This window comes from Toxorhynchites rutilus, chromosome 3 (assembly GCF_029784135.1).
Source record: "Toxorhynchites rutilus septentrionalis strain SRP chromosome 3, ASM2978413v1, whole genome shotgun sequence".
NCBI lineage: Eukaryota > Metazoa > Arthropoda > Insecta > Diptera > Culicidae > Toxorhynchites > Toxorhynchites rutilus.
The window spans coordinates 7,070,380-7,093,381 of NC_073746.1; the positions used below are offsets into that span (position 1 = coordinate 7,070,380).

The 23,002-nt window shown below is 36.8% G+C and overlaps 3 protein-coding genes across 5 annotated transcripts in view; 2 read left to right on the forward strand and 1 right to left on the reverse strand.

Moving 5' to 3' along the window:
* LOC129777256 (CD63 antigen) overlaps positions 1-6,263 on the reverse strand; it is an 11,991-nt gene extending 5,728 nt beyond the window's left edge. The window contains exon 1 of one of the 3 annotated variants that reach the window (XM_055783429.1): positions 5,749-6,263. The gene's annotated coding sequence lies outside the window, so the exon portion shown is untranslated. Of the gene's footprint in view, positions 1-5,531; positions 5,729-5,748 lie in introns of those variants that run through there. The other 2 variants (XM_055783427.1, XM_055783428.1) reach the window with 2 other exon arrangements.
* Positions 6,264-14,544: 8,281 nt separating this feature from the next.
* The window catches only part of LOC129774716 (CD63 antigen-like), a 208,572-nt gene continuing 200,114 nt past the window's right edge, over positions 14,545-23,002 (forward strand). The window contains exon 1 of the mRNA XM_055778609.1: positions 14,545-15,122. The gene's annotated coding sequence lies outside the window, so the exon portion shown is untranslated. The remainder of the gene's footprint in view (positions 15,123-23,002) is intronic.
* LOC129774717 (dynein axonemal light chain 1-like) overlaps positions 15,191-23,002 on the forward strand; it is a 107,202-nt gene continuing 99,390 nt past the window's right edge. Inside the window, exon 1 of the mRNA XM_055778610.1 lies at positions 15,191-15,205. The gene's annotated coding sequence lies outside the window, so the exon portion shown is untranslated. The remainder of the gene's footprint in view (positions 15,206-23,002) is intronic.

The window sequence follows — 23,002 nt, forward strand, 5'->3', positions numbered from 1 at the left end:
TTCAATTTTTATGGTCGAAGATTTCTGGCCCTGGTATTTATACCGTCAAAATTTTTACGAGCATCGGTTGGAAGTATTCGCATTGTACGTGACTTTGACACTGGGTATTGTGAACTGTGACAAACATATCAAATTGTTTACTGAAGAATAATAATCCTTAAAGATTTAATAACTGAACCTCAGTTCCATTTTGGGTGTATATTTAGCCCCAGATCAACAGAATGAACCGTTGGTTCCCGGCTGAAAACCCTGATTTACAATGCTACATAAAGAGTTGAAAGATTTTTATGTAATGATTTCACTAATATACGCGAGGATTCTCTAACGTAGGATAAATGTTCAATGCAAATGCTGCTGATTTTCAACATTTCGAAAGCGACAAGAATATTTATGTTGGCAAATAGAACAAATGGTGAAAGCAATGGAAGACGAAAGACAGGTTCGTGTGGACCTGATCGAGCATATGAGAAAAACATTCGATTTAAGTTATCAGAACTTCAAGGTTGCTCTCCGAAACTTTCCCATTCTAATAAGCATCAATGTATAATTGGGAGCGTTGTCAAGTTTAAACGATAGGGATTTACAAGAGCCATCCTTACCCACTTTTGAAGAATAAATATCTGTTGCCGAAAAAAATAGTTCCGGTGCTTAAATGCATAGTTTTAAATATTCTTACTATGTATCACTTGAGCCTATTTTTTTTATTCAGATTAAAACAACAACATATATAAATTTGGCAACACTGGTTGTGTACACAATAAATGTGACAGCGTTATCAGTTGATATGCTGCAGCCATTACGGGAACAGTGAAGCAAGTACACTCGATGCTCTGTTCGTACAGCCAGCTTCACCCCGGAGCGAAGAAGTTAGACATCGTGAGGCACTTCGTGTTCGCCAGAATAAGGTGCAAGGCGTCAAACGAATGATGGGTTCGACGCGCGACCGTAAAGCGCAGTAGAAACTGGAGGGGAAAAACGAGAGCAAGGTGTTCTCATCGTTCCGTATCTTGAACCGGAAGCAACCGGCCAAACAGTGAGGAAGAACCTAAATAAACATTTTTATGCGGAAGTATTAGTTGAGACAGGCCGTATCTGAGCAGCAGACAATCATCCTCCCTGGGGAGGTGCGACTGGAGGTGCTGGAAAAAACATCTTTCTGGCGAAGTGCGACGTTGTGATCATAATTGGTGACGAGACCTTCATAACCTAATCCAAAACTCGAATGAATAATAGAATCCAAGAATCTAAGAATCCAATGATAAAAAAAATAAAAATCCGAGAATACGAGAATCTAAGAATCGAGGAATTCATGAATCGAAAAATCCAAGAATCTAAGAATTCAATTCAAGAATCTAAGAATAAAAAATGAAAAATCTAAAAATCCAAGATCCAAGAATTTATTCCAAGGTTTCAAAAATCTAAAAATCAATGAATCCAAGAGAGTCTCACGGCATTGGAAAGCAAAACATAAATAAGCGGGTAGAATAGTACAGCCAGATAATAAGAGGCGAATCGAAGATATGTAAGACAGAGGAAAAATAAATCAGTCACTCACAAGATCTAAGGCATTTAAAATCCAAGAATTCAATAATCAAAAAATAGAAAATCAAATAATCCAAGAATCGAAGAAAACCGAAATCGAAAGTACAAGAATCTAAGAATTGAAAAGTTCAAGAAACCGAGAAATAAGAGGTTTAAAAATCCAAGAATCTAAAAATCGAGGAATCCAAGAATTAAAGATCAAGAATCTAGGAATGGAATAGATGGAACTCAAGAATCCGAGCATCGAAAAGTCCGAGAATCCAAGAATCGAAGGATTCAGAACAAAAATTCAAGTATCCAAGAGTCTAAGAATCCAAAGATAAAAAAAGCTACAATAATCCAAGACAACAGAACGAAAATTCAAGAATCCGAGAATCCAGGATTCAAAAGATGAACAATCCAGAAATCCAAAAATCTATGAATCGAGGAATTTAAGAATTGGAGAATTCAAAAATCAAAAGGTCCAAGAATCCAAGATTCAAAAGTTCAAGAATTCAAGAATCTAAGAATTGAAGAATCAAACGATCTAAGAATCAATAAATACAAGAATCTGAAAATCCAAGAATATAAACATTTAAAAAAATCGCAGAATCTAAGAATCAAAGAATCTAGGCATCGAAGGATCCAAGAGTAAAAAAAAAGTACAAAAATCCAAGAATTTAACAATCAAGGAATCATGAATCCAAGGGATTAAAAAAGATTTTCAAAAATCCAAGGATCATAGAATCAAGGAATTCTAGGATTAAAGATCAAGAATCTAAGAGTCGAGGAATCCAAGAATCGAACAATCGAAAAGTACAGGAATCCATGAATCGAAGGATAACAGAACAAAAATTCTAGTATCCAAGAATTTAAGAATCCAAAGATGAAAAACAGCTTCAAAAATTTAAGAAAACCAAAGATGACAGAACGAAAATTCAATAATCCAAGATCCAAAAGAGGGACAATCCAAAAATTCAAATCTATGAATCGAGGAATTCAAGAATTGGAGAATTCAAAAATCAAAAAGTTCAAAAATCTAAGAATCCAATATTCGAAGCTCCAAGAATCCGAGACTCAGAAGTCCAATAATCTAAGAATCGAAGGATCCAAGAATTCTGGATTCCAAGAATCCAAAAAACGTACAAAAATCCAAGAATCGAGGAATACAAGAATCTAAGAATCCATACATGAAGTAAAAGATAAAGTATCCAAAAATCCAAGAATCTAAGAATCCAAGAATCGAATAGTTCAAGAATCCAAATATCCATGAATCCAAGAACCAAAAAATCCAAGAATAAAAAGATTTAAAAACAACCGAAACAAACAATCTAATAATCAAGGAATTCAAGAACTGAATAATCCAAACATTGAGAAGTCGAAGAATAGGAATCCGATCCAAGAATTCCAGAGAATTCGAAATTCGAAGGATTAAACTACAAAAAAATCAAGAATCTAAGAATCGAACAATACAATAATCTAAGAATTGAAGAATTCAAGAATCCAAGAAACCAAGAATAAAAAAAAAACAATAATCCAATCCAAGAAAAAACCCAAGTATATAAGAATCAAATTCGAAGAATAAAAAAATCCAAGAATCCAAGAATCAAAAGAAAAAAATACAAAAATCCAAGAATCTAAGAATCCAAGAACTGAGAAGTCAGAAAATCCAAGAGTCCAAGAATCCAATTCAAAAATTTTCGAGATTTACTGGATGAGAGAACCGGCCAAAATGGAGAAGCAATTGATCGCCAAGGGCCCGAAAAAGCTGAAATTCATCTTTTCATCGGCCATGGCTGTGATCGGAGATACGAATGACATCAATCCACCGATTGAAACAGAAATGGTAAAGGTAGAGAATGTTTCTGGTCCATATCGCGAGCTAGTAGGATGACTTATGCAATTGTCTCGTTCAGTTATGTCGTGACAATATGTGTTGTGCTTGTGTCGTAAAAATACAATGGAACAAAGAGCAAATATTAGATTTTGTTTCGTGAATTTTTGATTCACAAATTTGTGACATCGACGGAATATCTCGCGAAATTTAGTTTATTCAATCTGATATATTGGACAAATCATCAGTTTGGACGACTATTCACATATTCTAGGAGAGATGAACAGATATTTTGTGCAATCTCATTAGCATACAAATTAATTCAATGTTTGGGGGCAAAGTAGTCATAGGTGAATAACGACTTACATTGTTCTGTTTACTAAAGCTGATATACCGCATCACATTCTGCTCTTGAAGAAGATCCTTTTGTGGCTTTGACCCTGGATAAATATGCCACTCCAACTAAACCAAGTCTCATTATGCGGAACGTTATGTGTTTTTACTACGTTCTTGTATGCATGAGAAAATTTAAATTGAGACTCTAGGTGAATAGACCAAGCTTATTTCATACATGTACCTAATATCAAATATGATTTGAACAAATTTGGACGAAAAAAACGCATAAATCTATCCTATTTAGCTTGATATGTGCGAGTGATCACTTTGCCCCCACTAGGTGGCCACTTTACCTCCAAGCGAAAAAAAAAAATGCGATGTTTCACCTTTTTTTCTAATGACGATAAGTGTACTATTTTGATTTTTTATAGTAAAAAGCCGTTTGCTATCTTGAAGCACAATTTTGAACTATAAAATTCTTCGATAAATGTGAATTGAATCGGTATGTAGACGATGGAAATGGTCATATTCCTTAGGGTGACCACTATGCTCCCACTTTCGCTATTTTTAACAAAACATACTGTCAATAAAAAGCGCGTAACTTTTTAACCTGTCAACCGATTTACATAAAGTTGGCTGCGTTTGAAAGGTAAGACCTTTACCTTTTCAATGTCATCAACACGTTCAACAGATGGCGTTACGTGTTCCATGATTCAACAAAGAGCCTATTATTTATTGAACATACTTGGTATGTATGTTTTTTTCGGAAAATAGAACAAAATGAAATCTTAACATGGAACAAAAAGTAGTTGTTGAATTTCAAGAAATTCGGTGAAGGTACTTTGTTATGTTACTTTGCGATTTATGAAGAATATGTACGGCGATGATTATTTATGCAAGACAAGAGTATTCATGTTTTTAAAGGGTAGAGAGACGCTCGATGAATGGTTTTTTTTCATATTAGGGTAAAATTAAAAAGTTATTCCTTATGGCCATTCGAACAGATTTGAATGGTAAGATGAGCAAGAGTAGAATCGCTATTTTCCCGATGTGACAAGTGTATTGCAACTGCAGAAATAATTTTTAATAATAAAAACATCGAATAATAAAAAAACTTTATCGAAAATAAGTTCTCGCCACGAGTCCTGAAATTATATTGACACACTTTGTACTCCTTTTATTATGAATCACTTTAATGTCCATTAGTCTTCGAGTGTAGCTTCCACATTTTGATGAGTTTCTATTAGTTCGATGAACCTAGTACACTATTCCTTTGGATATATTCAATGTATTTCATATAAAAATATTATCTCTCTTAAGTGAAACATGTAAAACTTCTTCTACAGGCTTTGATAATTTGCCTCATTTATCACGACGACCATAAGCGACTACGATACGTTAAGTCTAGCTTTTCACACCTGTCCGATAGTTCCAAAATACACTAACATAACAATCCAATCATTATTGCATGCTCCTATATTGCCTTCAACGTTTGCAGACATCAGCGAAGAGTTGATCTTGGGCTATTTTCGAGACAACCGGCTCCAATTCTCGTGCGTTTTGAACTTTTTTTTTCATTCCTCCAGTAGATCAACTTCCATTGTTATGCAACGGTACAAAGCAGAGATGCGAATTGATTCGGTCTCAGCTCACATGCATACAAACCGATCAATATGTTGCGAGGGTGCACGTAATCATTTTCATGTCCCTTTTATTGCGCGTAACCATGAGACTATGCTGCGACTATGCTCCACGTCGCATGCTAACCACAATCATGACCAAAACACGTTTCGAGCGAACGACGCGAACGCACGGAGTGAAATTGATCCAATTTTCTTACCGTGATCGGAGACCTTGAACTGAATTAAGTGCTTTCTAGTATTCGATGTTTCATTCACTACTTAGTTTGGTTTCGTGCTCTTTTAAATATCAAGATGAAATGTTAACGACGTGTGTCGTGTCGCACCACTGTGTTTGAAAAGTTCTACCAAGTTATCGTCCATTAGGCCAGCACGGGATCGAAACTACATCATCACAACTACGTGTAAATTACTCACGATGTTGTGGGAAATGTACACTTGTTTTTCTTCCAGAGGGATTTTTATCACTCAAACTATACACGCTCCAGAGCCAACAAATTTACCTTCTGCTCGGTTGTAATTGTGCACGCGGCTTCGAGGTATTCACAGGTGTAGGGCACCGGGTTATTTGCTTCTCTCCCCAAACACGCGTCCGCTTCACTGAAACGTTAATACGCGACTAAAATCGGTGCTTTTTTCGGTTGTCACTCTAGCGTGTCTGGGCACCGTTAAAAAGATATCAATTCACTGGAAAATGCATCGGTATCGACACTAGTTTGCGTTCAACGGAATAAATTTCGCGTATGGGTTCTAATGAATGAGATGGTAGTTCGCAAAAAAAATGTATAACAGTATTGGGAGAGCGGAAACGCTATGGGAATTCCAAATAGTTTTCATGTGGATTGGGACGTAGTGTTGGAGGAATAGAACAGAAAGTTGTGATAAGAGTTACTGTTCTGAAATATGAACAGAAGTTCAGTTTTTTAGGCTGACAAAATGAGTGCACAACGAATGATGAAAACGGCGTTATTGACGCACGTTTGCACAGATAACAATATTCAAATATGACTTTGTAAGACTTCATCGTTGCCGTGACTGGAAAAAATCTCAAAGGAAATAAACATAAATAAGCGTAAGCTTGCCAGAAATATTTTCACACGGAAAAAACCCTCATGGGTATGAATAACACACGGAAATCATGAATTTATTTCCTTTTTTTTATTTTATTTTTAAAAATTTATTTTCAATGAAATTTATTCAGAGTTCAATGATATGGAGACGAAGTATCCATCTAACGAGAATATAGAATCGAGGCGACCTCTAGGTACCGAGTTGACGCGATCCGAGTCGGAAACGGTGACCTCTAGCAAGCAAACCTGTGTTCCACTGATTGCCCGGTTAGTTAGAAACACAGGAGACGGTCCTTTAGTAAGATCCGATCGAGCTTTATCGAACGTCGGATGGCATACGTATGCCTGGTTCTTTACGTTTGCTCGGTTAATTTTTGTTTGGAGATATATTATTCATTGTAATTGAAATGGATACTCCTACTAACATGATACTCATACTTATAAGAATTGTATTTTGAACATTTAGTTATTTTTGGGAAAATTAGGTTAATACAAACATTGCGATTTTTTCCGGGAATCCATCGATGCATATTTATATACTCTGTCCAACTTCTATAAGACCACTCTGATTCTATTTCGTTGCAACACAAACAGTTGGAATTTCAACAAGGTAGATTCATACATTATTGAATGCTTAGAATAAAGTATATTCAAAATCAATTTCGTTCAAAAGAGTTGTTTGTTTATTTATTGTGCTTAAATATGATAATTTCAGCTGTCCAGTTTCTATAAGTTTCTATAATTCATAAGTATTATCAATGAAAAATTCAAAACGATCGGCTGATTTACATGTTAATAATTGGCAACCTTGTCATTTCGACTAATAACCTTGAAAATTCGTGTTGGAATACTATTTACCCAATTCTACTGAACGGATTTCTCGATATTTTTCCAATTTTTCCAAAATTGCGACCTTGAGCTCTTAAATCGTGTTTTACCGTTTTCCCTCAGTGAAGATTCTGCGTAAAAGGATCCCCCCTAAGATTTTCAACAGGATTCAAGTCTGGAGAGCGAGCCGGCCAGTTCAAAAAAATAAGTTTTTGGTCCTTCATCCATTGCTTAGTTTACTTGCTTGTATGAATAGTAGCATTGTTTTGCTGGAGGGTGAATTTTTGTGACGATATCCACGCAAACACGGCAAAGGAGAAGATTCCAGAACATCTTGAATGATGTGAAAGCTATCTTGAGCTTTCCGGTTGCACAGAATCCCGCCCAAACAATGCAGGAGCCTCTACCAAAATTCCTGATTGAAAAATACTGTTTCTTCTTGCGTAAATCACGCCAATACCCGTTGAAACCATCAGTACTATCCAAATTGAACTTTTTTTCGTCACTGTAGATAACCTAGCGAAGTTAAAAGTAAAAAAGACGGGTGGGTAACGTCGGGGACATAACCGGAGTGACGTAGGACTATACAAAGGGGACAGCTTTTGTTAAATATATATTTTAAATATATTGTTTTATTTTCTTCTCCTACGTGAATACCTACCTATCTACCTGAAAAATGGATTAGTTTACTGTTTACTCTTTATGAACATGTTGGGGGTTCTGAAAAGAACCTTTGGCGTTGTGTTTTTGCGTTTTTTTCTGAAACCTTTGTACTTATCAACGCCGGGCAACTTTTGGCGTATGCACATATCGTACAATCAAAATGATGGCTGTGATAGGGAATGCATAGGTGGTCATCAGCGCGCGTTTTGTACTCTAGCGGTACACACTCACAGGATAGAGACAAATCGGCAGACTCAGCCAAAGGGGCGAGTCCAACGAGACGAACGAATGAGCATTAAAAGGGAGCGATGGCAAAAAAATACATTCATTACGATTTGTTCGCTCGTTGGATTCACATGCAGGCTGAAAAGGGTCCTTTTCAGGATCACAAAATAATCTTCAATCTAAAGAGTTTATCGTTTTGTTATCACTCGATATCCCCATCTTGTTCGGTTAAACCTTTCTGTTTAGCGATTGCATTTGCCACTCGCCACAGCTTTCACAGTTGGAAAATTTCTTCCCATCCAGTTTTGTGACATGTTGTACAGTAAATTACATTCAATGCGACGTGCCGAAGCGCCACTCAGTGTCGCATTGGAGGCGATTTTATCCTGTAATTGAACATTTGCGATGACAGTGGTACAGTGTCGACTTTCAATGTGGGGTCATAATTTGGATCTCTATGTTTACAAAAATGTCCAACTAAATAAGTCGCATTACATGTCCGTCCAATTAGCTAAATGTCGAACTAATTGTAAATTAATGTACTTTCAATCTGGAAACAATTTAAGAATTAGTGTAAATAGAATAATCAGGAAAGTCCCCAACTATCAATAAGCTCAGAACAACTGCCAAATTCACATACTCATCAGATCCTGGCAAACAAATTATGAAAACATCAATTTGTGTTTTATTATTGTTTTGGATAATGTTTTAGAAAGCATTGAACTGTATTTCCTAAACTCTTTTTTGGAAGGTTTAATGGCCCTGAAAAGCGCCTTGTTTTATGGAATGGTTCCAATTTAGAAAACTTAGTACTCGTGGTTTTGAAAAAACCATTTCGAACGCCCTCGATGCCGCCTTGTTCTGGATTTGCCACCAAAGCAGTTTGTATAAAGAACAAACTTTTTTCTTCTGCTACCTGATGCCGTTTTGCGATTCCGTTTGCCACTCGCCACTCGCTGCAACTGCCTGTTGTCTTGATGTCCACCGAACCGAATGCGTTCTGTTCCGAATGCGGGTTTTCTTATCTTCGCGAGCAGCTTTGCCAGCTAACTCGATCACTTCGGCGGCCGAAACTATATAACGCCGGCTAGGTGGACTGGTGCACTGGTGCTAACGCGCTCGGCCTAGCTAGCCTTGCGGGGAACTCCAGATCAACACGGTTCGAGCGGGATTTTGCCTTTCCCTTCACTTTTCCTCCTTTACCATGTTCAGACATGGCTGCTTGGGTTGGTTTGTTGATGTGTTGTGATGCGAACCGATGTGGTGTATGGTTTGGATGAGAATGATCGTTACGGCAGCGGAGCGGGGATTTTTAAGCTGACTGGCTAGCTCGAGAATTACGCATGTGTGAGACTGCGACCAATGTTTGGTTCATTTTTATTCTTTTTCCTTTCCAATCGTGCTTCATTCTATTTCGCTGCTGCTCTGGTTGCCCGTTTTGGTCGGTATGATTTGAGGAGCACAACATGGACCAATCAAAAATGGGCACATAGTGCATTTGGACAATGCTTGATATTTCACAATTATTCAATCATTTATCTCAAGAAAAATGAAATGTTATTCGTTAGGATAGATGCGTAGATATATTTCTTATTAATTGATGCAAAAACCTTTGCGATCTATTGAGAAATGCTCGAGTTATAAGCGTTCCAAATCTTGCATTTTTTCCTACTTGTGCAGTGCCTAGATTTCCATTTCACCCCCTATATCTTCCGGTTAGACGTAGTCCTACGTCTAAAAATAATTGAAGGACTTCTCGTGATGGTATATAGCAAAATGTATTCTTTTGAAAACGTTCTTTGTCATGACATACCATGTCCCACTATCGGCGCATGTGAGCTTTGGCAAAACTCGGACGTCTTCCGATGTGAGATGATGTAAGATGAGGAGCTTTAACCTTTTAAACCCTCTTTATGTGAGGATTTTTTTACCAAAATTTGACGAATTGTCACCCTAGTAGTTGAGTAGTTGAAATATTGCTATATTTGCACATGCGATTGTGAACATTTTCATGGTGAAATGCATCGATTTGTCTTTCTCCTCTCTCCGTATTAAATTTTCCCCTTCGGCAACTAGAAAAATTCAAATAACGGATTTACCTTTTACTGAAAAAATGCTAGTACTTCTGCCAAAACTCATCATTATTTTCAAAACTTCAACTCATCAGATTATTTTCAGACACAATTTTCGTTCAAGATTTTTCAACCACTTGCAAATAAGATGCCTAATTTGGTTGCATTTGCTTGATTAATTCAAGAGTAATGTAGAAATTTCTGTTTCATTTGTATGGCATCCTCCCCTTAGAGAGGGGGGAGGGTTCTCAAACTATCATGAAAACCTTCCCCGGCCCCAAAAACCCCTACATACCAATTTTCATGTCGATCGGTTCAGTAGTTTCCGAGTCCATAAGAATCAGACAGACAGACTTTTTTGACGTAGGACTACGTCTTTCATTTCTATACCGGGGTGTAAAATCAAAGTTTCGAAAACGAAAGCGTTACGCCAGAGACCGAGATTCTGAGCGTTAATAGCTCCTAAACAACTGAACGAAATGGTATGATAAACAGTTCATTCGAAAGATAAAATGTCTACGCGTTATATTCTTCTTACTTTTTGATCTAAAAATTTGTTTCAATAGCCTTAAAATTGCTTTCAAAACATGCTATTGAAATCACCAATCGGTATATAAGCGAGCGCCGCTCGGAAATCCACTCAGTTATAATTGAACAGCGATTGCAGCATGTTGTCGCTGTTGTGGTGAAGCTGAGAAGGCGACCAGAGAGTATAAGCATCTAAAAACGGCTCCGCTTGAGGCATCGGAGCAGCCGCCAAACACACATACACGCGCGTAATTCTTTTCATTTGGTTGCTGTCCAGCATCGAGATGATCCCGGAAAGATGTAATCGTTGCTGAAAAATAATATGCCAGTTCCCCTTGGAATTGAAAAATATATTCAAGCGAAAGAGTTTATTTTAATGTTTTCTATCCATATAATACTGCTGCGATCGAACACATTTGGTTTTGTGATTTTTCAATCAAGTGCAATTAATTAGCAGGAAAGCTTCTGAAGGTTATTCTTCCCCATCAGTATAATTTTTTCGTATCCAATATTGGATGCACGAGCAACGGAAATTTTCCGCATCGCGAAAATCATATAATTTTCAATCGATTATTGCTCACCCGCTGAAAGTTTCAAACTCAGAGAGTTCATTCACACTCAACCACACTTTCTCTCGATTCAATCACGGACAAAAAGCATGCTTAAGGGGGTATTCTAGTCTAGAAATCTGAAAAAATCGAAATTTTTTTTTACCATATTTCTGTAGTTTAGGCATTCAAGAATATACTCTAGAAAGGACTTATCGAAAATCCTATTATTTACCTAGTTAGAGCCATCTTAGTGATGTGGTATCTAACCTGTTACGGCCATCACAATGAACTTCAAACGCGTTTCTCTCGGAACTAGTTTTTTTCTAACTGGCGTACACGATATCTCAAGTTCTACTGAACCGATTTATGTCAAATTTATATGAAAATAATCTGCATACATCTCTCTATCGCATGAACCAATAAAAAATTATAACTTTTTAATTTTACTATTTTTAAAAAATCGGTAAACGCAAAAAAAAACGTTTTAAACAGCATTTTTGTTTTCAAACGGCCGCCATTTTGTTAAAACCCATGTTTTTGACTTGTCCGAGGTTCATGCCATAGCGACATCTTTACTGATTCAGAATCTGTTCGATTTTTTTGTTTCAGATAACCAGAAGGACTGGAATCGTGTACGCCATGGCACAACTTTTTTTTGAACACCCTCACTTCACCAGCATGTAACTATTCTAATTATGAATATTTTTTTTCCGTCCTATTTTTGTTTTATTGTTGAAAGATAGATAAACGAATAATGATATAATGGATAGTAAAAATATTCTTTGTTTTATTTTTACGGAGTTCGAAAAAACGTCCGAAATTCGTGTCTCTACACTAGAATATCCCCTTAAGCGATATTCTGGTGGTGAAACGCATTCATTTTTCGCGAGGATATCGACTGAACAACATCGTTGCTGGATGATTTGGACAAGCTGGACGGCGAGGGATCGAGTGATTCATTACCTGACCTGACCTGAAACGCATTCAGTTTGATTCGAACTGTGAGGGAGCGCAGAAAAGCCGAACTATCAGGAGAAGAAGAGAAGGTTACCAAGAGAGAATCAGCATCGAAAATCAAATAATCACTAAATCAAAAATAGTCCTACGTCACCCTTGCGGCTATATCACAGATATAACCCACTTCCTGTTTTTTTTTTCTATTTTCCTTCTAACTATGACAATTTTTTATAGAGTTTCAGAAAAAAAAATTAAAAATTTTAATTTTTCATCAAATACACCATTTATTTTATTCAAAAAAAACTGCATGATCTTACAAAGTAGAACCTTAACTTTTACGTTTACAGTGAAAAATTTATCATCTTCTAGCGATTTCAACAGAGTTTTTTACCGGCGTTATAAAATCGTGGTTTTGTTACAAAAAATGACATGTTTAGCAGCCTTAAAAATGAAGTATTTCCAGATACCTTTAGAAGTTTATGGTTGAGTAAAATATTGAAATAATATTCCAAGTGCACCGAAAATAAAAAAATTCTCGTCAGTGGCAATATATTCGTCACGGTCTTATAAAGGGTGAAACAATTGGTGGCAATTTGAAGTTGGAGTTGCCATTTCCTGTGAGCTCCAAAAACGATGGTGGCAATATTTCCGTCGCTGTCTGGTAAGCTCACTCTATTGTTGGTATAAAAAAGCGGAACAGTATAGCTCTAAAATCGTAGTTTTTTTTTACATATAAATTAATCCCAAATCTATATCATACACTTCTAGCGGCCTTAAAAAAAATGAATGTTTCCAAATACTCCTAAAAAACAATATTAAAACAATTTTCCTAGTGCAGCAAAAAAAATAATTTTTTGTGGGTGGAAATATAGCCACTGACTTTTAAAGGGTTAACTCTTTATAAAACCGTGGAAACTAGGCAAGGAATCGGCTCAACTTCAGAGAACATAATCCTTACATGAGGAAGAACACAAATTTATCTCTGATAAAAAAATAAACTTTTGAAACAGTTGAAAAAAATTGGTGGCAACATAGTTGCCTCTGTCCGTTAATTCTTTATCAGGGCGTGGCAACTACATCCAAAAAAAAGATTAGAGGAACAGAGTGCGAAGTCTGAAATTTTGAGTGATTTTTGACATGCTGTATCTTCGTGAAAAAATAACTCATATCGATGGGATGTACATTATAAAAATCCTGTTTTTGGCCCTGAATACGTCGAAATTTCATAAATAATTAGTAAGAAGTTCCAGGGACCCTGAGAAGGTTTAATGGCTTGCGTGGTTTTGTAAAATCATTTCGAGAAGCAACGATTCTCTCTTGCCTTTGCGAGAACAATACACAAATTGGTCATGTGCCGCAATTTGTTTCTTTATATCAATGCACGCATTGCACTGATTATTTAACGAGAGGCATATTCCGTGCATCGCCGTTCAACAAGCATCAAACACGCGTCTAACAGATGCACACAGTTGCAGTGATAAAAATGAAACATCGCGAGAATGACCGTTTATGAAAATCGTTTCTCGACTCTCGGTTAAAACCGTCAACAAAGCTAGGAGCTTGTTGCATCTGAACAGAGCCAGTGCGCACGAGAGTAAATACGAATGGCAACTAAAATTATCGAAGGTGTGCTATTCACATGTACAGGTAATAAACAGGTTCTAAGTTTCACGCAACGAAAACAAGCAACATACACAAAGCCAAACGCTGATGGCTAGAAGCGTGGAGTTTACTTCGCAAATATTCTCTTTTCGCTAGCCCCCTTCGTTGTTTCTATTCTAGCGGGATTCTAGCATAAGTTGCTCTTTATTGACAGCTCTGTTTGGGAAAGCACACAAATGGACAGAACAAATGTATGAGGAAATGGGAATGCTTCCAATTTTCATCAATTTAAACCATATACAGACTATGGGATTGTAATGTATAGCATATCAAACAAATCTTAGAAAATTTCCGATTCGATTGGTATGCAAATCGTTAAAATGCTTTTGCAGCAAAAATAGTTATCAACATTAACTTTATTTCATAAAAACGTGACCTGTTTTCTGATTCGACACCCTTAATGAAAGACGTAGTTTTACGTCAAAAAAAAACTTGCTATGAATTGCTTTGCGATCCCTGCTTGTCGTCAAAGCTAGACGTCATAGTTGAGAGTGTATAAGTGAATCGTGCCGCTACACACTTCGAGTCCAGGTTACCTTGTCATAAATGTACCCTGGTGGCATCCTCTCTCCTTTCGGCTATGTTCTCTCGCACGAAATGCGCGCCGCGACGGAACTCTAGGGGAAATCAACAGAACACAACAAACAAAAATGAAATCAAAATAGAAGCGTCGTCTGCTCCGCCACCATACAATGGACTCTCGAGCTATGTACAGTTAGTCCACGAAGAACGTTCGTCGCGATTGGATGCGAGTGTTTTCTGTGTTGTGGGTGTTGGTGCTCATCGGTGATAGTTGAAAGTGAAGAGGGTATCCTCGAGGTTCGGAAGGCGATACTGATGCATCCTTTTCTCATCTTGAGCGAGTATAATTCATTGTTCGTTTAGCATATTTGTGCATTATTGGATGCTGCGTTTATCTCGCGTGTTGTGCAAATGAGGTTTATGTGAGGGAGAAGTGATACATTACGCTTTTATGTGTGCTCTCACAGGTGCATTTCTACAAGGGAAGATCATAAGTTAAATCGCCGCAAAAACAATTTGTGAGAATTGTTTTTGTTTTTCGAGTTTGGATCTGTTTCATCTCCTAGACAGAATAATATTGAAAAAAAGAAAAGGATATTCATCCAGTGCTGTTTGGATTATATTCTTCTGTGGCCACGGAACCGCCAACCGCGTCTCGTGTATGGATTCACGTTCTTACTGAGTCAGACGTGTTTTGGACTACTCATCAAAAGGTTAGCATCGTTGTTTTGATACTAAAGGGTGATCATTCACAACAAGGTATTTTTTTTCAATAGGGTTTTTTTATAGATCTCGCGTGAGTTCTGGTAAACTGTCATCGTGGTTTCGTTCAGTATTGTTTGCCATTTCATCATGGAAAGACTTACACCGCAACAATGTCTACAAATTGTTCAGCTGTATTATCAAAATCAGCGTTCTGTGAAAAAAGTTTTTCGTGCGCTCAGACCGCGTTATGGTCGACATAATCGGCCTACCGAAGCTATTATTCGGCATACCATCAACAAAATTGAATCCGAATATTCATTATTGGATTAGAATACTCGACCGTATAGACCATGTCCAGTAAGAAGTATTGAAAATATAGCGGCAATAGCAGAGAGTGTATGTTCTGCACAGTTCTCAGCAACTTGGCATGTCGTATGGAACAACTTGGCCCATTTTAGGGATGGATCTTGAATTGAAAGCATTCAAAATAAAGCTCGTACAAAAATTGAAGCCAAATGACCTTCCTGCACCTCACCGTTTTGCTGATTGGGTTCTCGAATAGACCGAAGAAGATCCGCTGTTTTCGACCGAAATTTTGTGACGCATTTCTGGCTCAACGGTTACGTCGATAAGCAAAATTTCCGCATTTGGGATAAAGAGCAACCAGAACATGTTCAAGAACTACCGTTACACCCAGAGAAAACAACGGTCTGGTGTGGTATATGGGCTGGTGGAATCATCGGTCCAATTTTTTTTAAAAATGACGATGGCCGAAACGTAACTGGTGCTCGCTACAGCACCATGATATCGGATTTTTGCTACCTGAAATTGAAGCTAATGATCTCGGCGACATTTGGTTTCAACAGGACGGGGTCACTTGCCATACAGCTCGTGAAACAATGAATTTATTAAGACGTCATTTCGGAGAGCCGCTGATTTTCTGGGACTTTTTTCTTTGGGGATTTGTTAAGTCTAAAGTCTACGCTGATAAACCAGCTACGATTGAAGCTCTGGAAGCCAACATCACACGTGTTATTCGCGCCATACCGGTCGAAATGCTTGAACGAGTGATTGAAAATTGGACTTTCAGAATGGACCACCTAAAGCGTAGTTTTGGCCAACATTTGAATGAAATTATTTTCAAAAAAAAAAAAAATTGGCAAAGAATGTCCTATTAAATCATAAATAAAGATTTTGAGCTCCATTTACATGTTTGTGTTTTTTTAACAATTAAAAAAAAACACCTGGTTGATCACCCTTTATAAGATGGCGTGGAATATTAAGTGACTTGTAACTTTGTAAATATTGTGGGGATTATTTATTCATGGCATTATTTTCGAACATTGGACTGAATCGTTCGGAGTCCTTAAACTTGTACTATAAACAGATGATCGGGAGCAATCATGAGTTCACTTAGAGGAATAATTGTAGCAACACTTTTTATTCTCAATATTTCAAATAACATGTAAAAACTCAAATTGAAATGAATATGTACTGATGATCTGACTACGATGGAACACAATTACCTCTGGATAACGTTGTTGATAAACACACACAGCTCTTCGAACGCGAGAGAAATTTATTATCTTCAGGAGGAGGATTCCAGTTGTTTACCAGGTTTGTTTGTGCATCGTTCCAAATCCTTAGGTATACTTGATAACTGGTACATTAGGCGGTGAAATTGTTCATTAGCTGTGGGATAAATGTGAGAGTGGGGAGCAGTCTGAGGTGTTTTCCACACGACACGTTAGTTTCTGTGGCAAGGTTCACAAGCATTTCACAAACAGAAGCGTTGAACTGTTGTTGGAAACGGTATCACACATTTGTGTAGCACCTGTACGACGGATTATTTTGATAGGATGAATTTTGAGTTAGAATGACGAAAACAATATTTTTGTCTCAAATTGCATTCGATTCGTTTTTTTCACTGTCTCTGTTATCACGAAATAATAGCAAAGTCGATGGGCCGATGCTATGTGTGGAATTCAAGATTATTTACTGATTGCAGAGAATGAATATAGTGTTTCGTCAGATTGCTTTACCTATAACTATTCACAGTTCATTACGTAAAGACAAGGCGATACATTATTGAAAGTGATCCATCATTTTGATGAGGAGGCACAGCTATTGTTCTCTTCCGCATTCGTATTTTATACACCGACGCTAGAGTTAGGTGTAACACTAGGTAACACATAAAATGCCTTCGTGTTTCTTTTATAAGTTCAGACTCCACAACTGATTAATTGAATTTAGAATTTTCAAAAATCACGAAAGAATCAAATTTTCTTAGAGAGGGTGGCTTTATCTGAATTCATCGTCCATGTTTTGGAATAAATCTAGTTTCGGAACGGAACGGGAAAAAGAATAATGGTTCCTAATTTTGATGTTTATTGTGTCGATTATAGTTATATTTATATTGAATTGAAAATACTCTTTAAAAAAAAGTTTTGAAAGGTCTCAAGACATTTGAGTGTAGTACACATACTTCGTGATTTTCATTCCGGAGTAATCTATTTAGTCTGTATACAACTGAAAAAATGTTAGACGAAAAAGTTGAGTTTTAGATTCACATCAGTAGAATTTAATGTTTGGTAATTTTCTGTATTTTCTCAACCTAGAAACGATAGTCATTTCGAACATGAACATCGTGACAGTATCTAACAAAAAAAAAACCTTGGTGGGAGCCTGAAATAGGAACATCAACCTATCACTGTCTATTTTTATTCTTATAAAGTAAAAATCAGGAAAATTCAGAATCATTTTGGAAAAAATAGACGAAATCGAATGTCCAGGATATCAGGATATCAGAAACGTTTCGAGAAATCTGAGAAAAATCAAGAAGGTTGGCATCACTGCAACTATGCATGATTCTGAAAGAGTTTCTCTTCGATTGTGTGAGTTTTTTGAACTGTCTTAACAGGACATAAACAAGCTTTCTTCACATGTCCTCACCATGATAGACACAAGTTTTGTTAACAAATTGACAAATGTTTCGTTAACATTCAATTTAAAAAAGCTATGCAATTCTTCGAAGTGTTTTTACAAAATACGATTGCAGCATTCATCGAGGGGAACAACATTAGTTCAACGCAGCTTCAAGACGCTGCGCGTATGTTACTATCGATCCCAACGTGATCGATTTGTGTTTCCACTAGCTAAGGTGATATTAAGGTGTATCGTTTTAGAGGCTACGCTAAGCCAAGGTGTTCGGAGGAACAACATTTATGTAAATGCAATATTTATCCGAATGCATCATTTTCCCGAAAGTAACCTCTACCCAAAAGCACCATTCACAGCTATATTAGATTAAAAGTAATTTTTTTATTTAATCCTAATAAGCGTTTTCAAAATTATAACATTCATACAATAACTGGTATCCAAAAACTCGTATATTGCGTAGAGAAAAAAGTTGATGAAAATACAGATTTTGTGCAATTAAAAAAACTCAATTCAAATACTACACACAATCATAGATTGTAGGATTGTAGGCAAAACGATTGATCATTGCGTTGGGGGGAAACGAGTGACTAGTAAAATCGAAGTAACATACCCATTTTAATCGTCAAATTGTTATTGACGTAGGAATACGTCTTTCGGGAACATATTGGGGTACAAATTGAAAATCGAAAATCGAGCACATCGTGAAAATTGTCCAATATGAAACGCTTATTGCTCAGCCATTTTATGATGGATTGATGAAATTTTTGCGTCAATCGATTTCGGTACTCCATAACATTTTTTTATATTGAAGAAAATAATATATGTCATGAAACTAACTATCGAACAATTGAAAAATCTCAACCCCTATCCTACGGGAATACCCAGTTCTGATTGGTCGAAATTGACGACACATGCAGCGGTTCCCTAACAAAGACATCAAAACCAAGCTGCCTGGGGGAAATCGACATTACAAAAACATTGAAGGGAGAGGGGGGGAACTTTTGCTCTCACCGAAATGTGTTTCCTAACAGAGACATCAAAACCAAGCTGCCTGAGGGGAATCGGCATTGTAAATATATGCATGTCGGGGGCATTTTTTTATTGCAAGTAAGATGAGTGATAGGATTAATTCTAGCAAATAAAATTCAAATTTGGAGCTTTAATGTTGGTTGCCTTGTGAAATTTCATATCAATGACCGATCGTGTATTGTGAAAAGCAGCAGTTGTGTTATAAATGACTTGATATATGAAATGATTCATTTAAAATTTCATAAATAAAATCCAAGGTGTGCTCCAGGTTTAAGCTGTCTGTTTTGTTGTGTTCATTTTCATCCAAGGAAAGTTTATACGGCGAGAGAAATTGGAAAAGTGAAGAAATATTACAAAAAGTGATTTCCCATATGCTTTACATATAGTATTGGTTGTTGTTATTCCAATTAAAATTCGCATTGGGTTGAATAAACACTCAGAAAGTAAATATTATAAAAGAAAATTACCTTTTCCATTTCAAATATGTTTTCTCTCTATTAAAGTAACATGTTTTTACTGATGAGAAAAATTGATAATTGTGTTTGGTATTGGTAATTATCTTATATTACATTGGTGAGTTTTTTTTCTTTAGTACATAATACAGGAGACATCTCGTCTAGGATCACAGAGGGCGGTTTCATCATATCTCGTTCCACTTCGGTATCTTTATTTGATAGCACCATCCAACGACTGTTTGCCATCCTTCTATCATCATCACTCGGTAAACACTGGTGGAGTGAACAAACAATACCCAACAACCAAAAAAACGGCCCTTTTCAGAGCCACCAAGTCATTATCAAAGAGTTTAACGATGTAATTCTTCATACATATCCAAAATCAACAGATAGCCTAACGAAATTCTACGTCAACTGTGCGGTCGTGTGACTTTTTTACTATATTCACTGTTTATGTCTTAAGCAAAAAAATCCTGGATAAATTCCCTGTCAACACAACATATGTCGCAATAACGGTTTTGCGTAATAAGAGTTTGAAAACTCCTAATAAATCGTTACATTTTTCGTAGAGTTACCCCCCTATATAGAAATCAAAGACATAGTCCTATGTCAAAACCACATGTGAGAAGCCGCCTTTCCTACAGCGGGTCGGCAGCTGACTCGGATTGCGTCACCTAGACGGCTTGGGACCGCCTCCTCGTTAGATGGAGTCTTCGTCCCCATGACATTCACATCAGAATAAATTTCATTAGGACAAAACAAATTCATGAATGTAAATGTTGTATGTTCAAAAATTAGACATCCAGTAAATCTGTAGAGATAAGGGAGATATATAGATGGTGGAGTGGGTTAGTAAGATGTCTGCAATTCCAGGTGATATTGTCATGGACCACAGTGTCAGTGTGTGTGACGTGAAATATAGTCTGCAAACGAACATTGTTTCACCGAAAAAGCTACTATTCCAGATGACTTAGAATAAAACTAATAATAAGAATAGAACAATGGAAAGAACCCACCACACCGTAGCTATCCATTAAAAATAAATCAGTCTATTGATTTCATGTGTAATTTACCTCAAAATATCACGAAATCGTAAATATTTTAGCATTTCATTGTTTCTTCCCCATAAACTTCATATTCAGTGTAATCAATGACGACATTTTTTATTTGTTTATTGATCCAATATACTCCCTCTGTTATTCCACCCTGTTATGTGTCACACTGATATTCATTAATCATTTTCAGTTGGAAAGTTGAACCTCCTGCCGAATGCAAAGTTTTGTTTTTTGTTCGTTACAACCCGTTTGACGGTTATGAGTACATATTACAAACGGCCCTTTTCATGGCCACCATTTGGAGTTGTAAAAGAGGTAAAATAACAGATTTCTGAACAATGGAAAGAATTCAATAAAAAAACATCAATTTGTGTTTTATTATTATTTTGGATAATGTTTTAGAAAGCATTGAACTTTATTTCCTAAACTCTTTTTTGGAAGGTTTAATGGCCCTGCAAAGCGCCTTGTTTTATGGAATGGTTCCAATTTAGAAAACTTAGTACTCGTGGTTTTGAAAAAAGAGGAAGTGGGTTATATCTATGGTATAACCGCAAGGGTGACGTAGGACTATCGTTGATTTAGAGATCATTTGTTGGAAGTTGAATCTGAATTCATTCTGAATGAATGAATATTTGGAGAACTTCGAAAACGAGAGCGTTACGTTGGAGCCACAAGGTTTTATGCATCCAATATTGGATACGGAAATATCCTACTGATGGGGAAGAATAATCTTCAGAAGCTATCCTGTTAATTGCGATTGATTGAAAAATCACAAAACCAAATGTATTTGGTCACAGTGTTTCATGGATAGAAAACATTAAAATAAACTCTTTCACATGAATGTAATTTTAAATTCCCAGAGGAACTGGCAGATTATTTTCAGTAACGATTAGATATTTCCACATTTTCCTCGATACTGGAAGCCCACCACTGGTTAATGCTAACTCGATAACCATCTGTTAATAGCACTTGATTGAAACATATTTGGTCACAGTGTAAAATGGATAGAAAACATTCAATTAAACTCTTTCACATGAATATATTTTGAAAATTCCCAAAGGAACTGGCAGATTATTTTCCAGCAATGAATAGATCTTTCCGGAACTTTCTCGATGCTGAATGGCATCCTAACGGAAAGAGTTCTGCGCGTGTATGTGTCGATCCTTCGCCGTCCACCTCCTCCAGCACGTTAGGCAACGATGTTGTCTTGTCGATGTCCTCACGAAAAATGAATGTGTCTCACCACCAGCATATCGCTTAAGTATGCTTTTTGTGTGTGATTGAATCGAGAGAAGGTGTGGTTTACGATGGCAATTTGGAAGGCAAACTAGAGGGGAATGAACTCTCTGAGCTCGGAACTTTCGGCGACTGAGCAATAATCGATTGCGGGCGCATACAATATTGGATACGGAAATATCCTACTGATGGAGAAGAATAATCTTCTGAAGCTATCCTGTTAATTGCGATTGATTGAAAAACCACAAAACCAAATGTATTTGGTCACAGTGTTACATGGATAGAAAACATTCAATTAAACTCTTTCACATGAATATATTTTGAAAATTCCCAAAGGAACTGGCAGATTATTTTCAGTAACGATTAGATATTTCCACATTTTCCTCGATACTGGAAGCCCACCAGTGGGTCATGCCAACTCGATAACCACCTGTTAATAGCACTTGATTGAAACATATTTGGTCACAGTGTAACATGGATAGAAAACATTCAATTAAACTCTTTCACATGAATATATTTTGAAAATTCCCAGAGGAACTGGCAGATTATTTTCCAGCAATGATTAGATCTTTCCGGAACTTTCCCGATGCTGAATGGCATCCTAACGGAAAGAGTTCTGCGCGTGTATGTGTCGATCCTTCGCCGTCCACCTCCTCCAGCACGTTAGGCAACGATGTTGTCTTGTCGATGTCCTCACGAAAAATGAATGTGTCTCACCACCAGAATATCGCTTAAGTATGCTTTTTGTGTGTGATTGAATCGAGAGAAGGTGTGGTTTACGATGGCAATTTGGAAGGCAAACTAGAGGGGAATGAACTCTCTGAGCTCGGAACTTTCGGCGACTGAGCAATAATCGATTGCGGGCGCATACAATATTGGATACGGAAATATCCTTCTGATGGGGAAGAATAATCTTCTGAAGCTATCCTGTTAATTGCGATTGATTGAAAAACCACAAAACCAAATGTATTTGGTCACAGTGTTACATGGATAGAAAACGTTCAATTAAACTCTTTCACATGAATATATTTTGAAAATTCCCAAAGGAACTGGCAGATTATTTTCAGTAACGATTAGATATTTCCACATTTTCCTCGATACTGGAAACCCACCAGTGGTTAATGCCAACTCGATAACCACCTGTTAATAGCACTTGATTGAAACATATTTGGT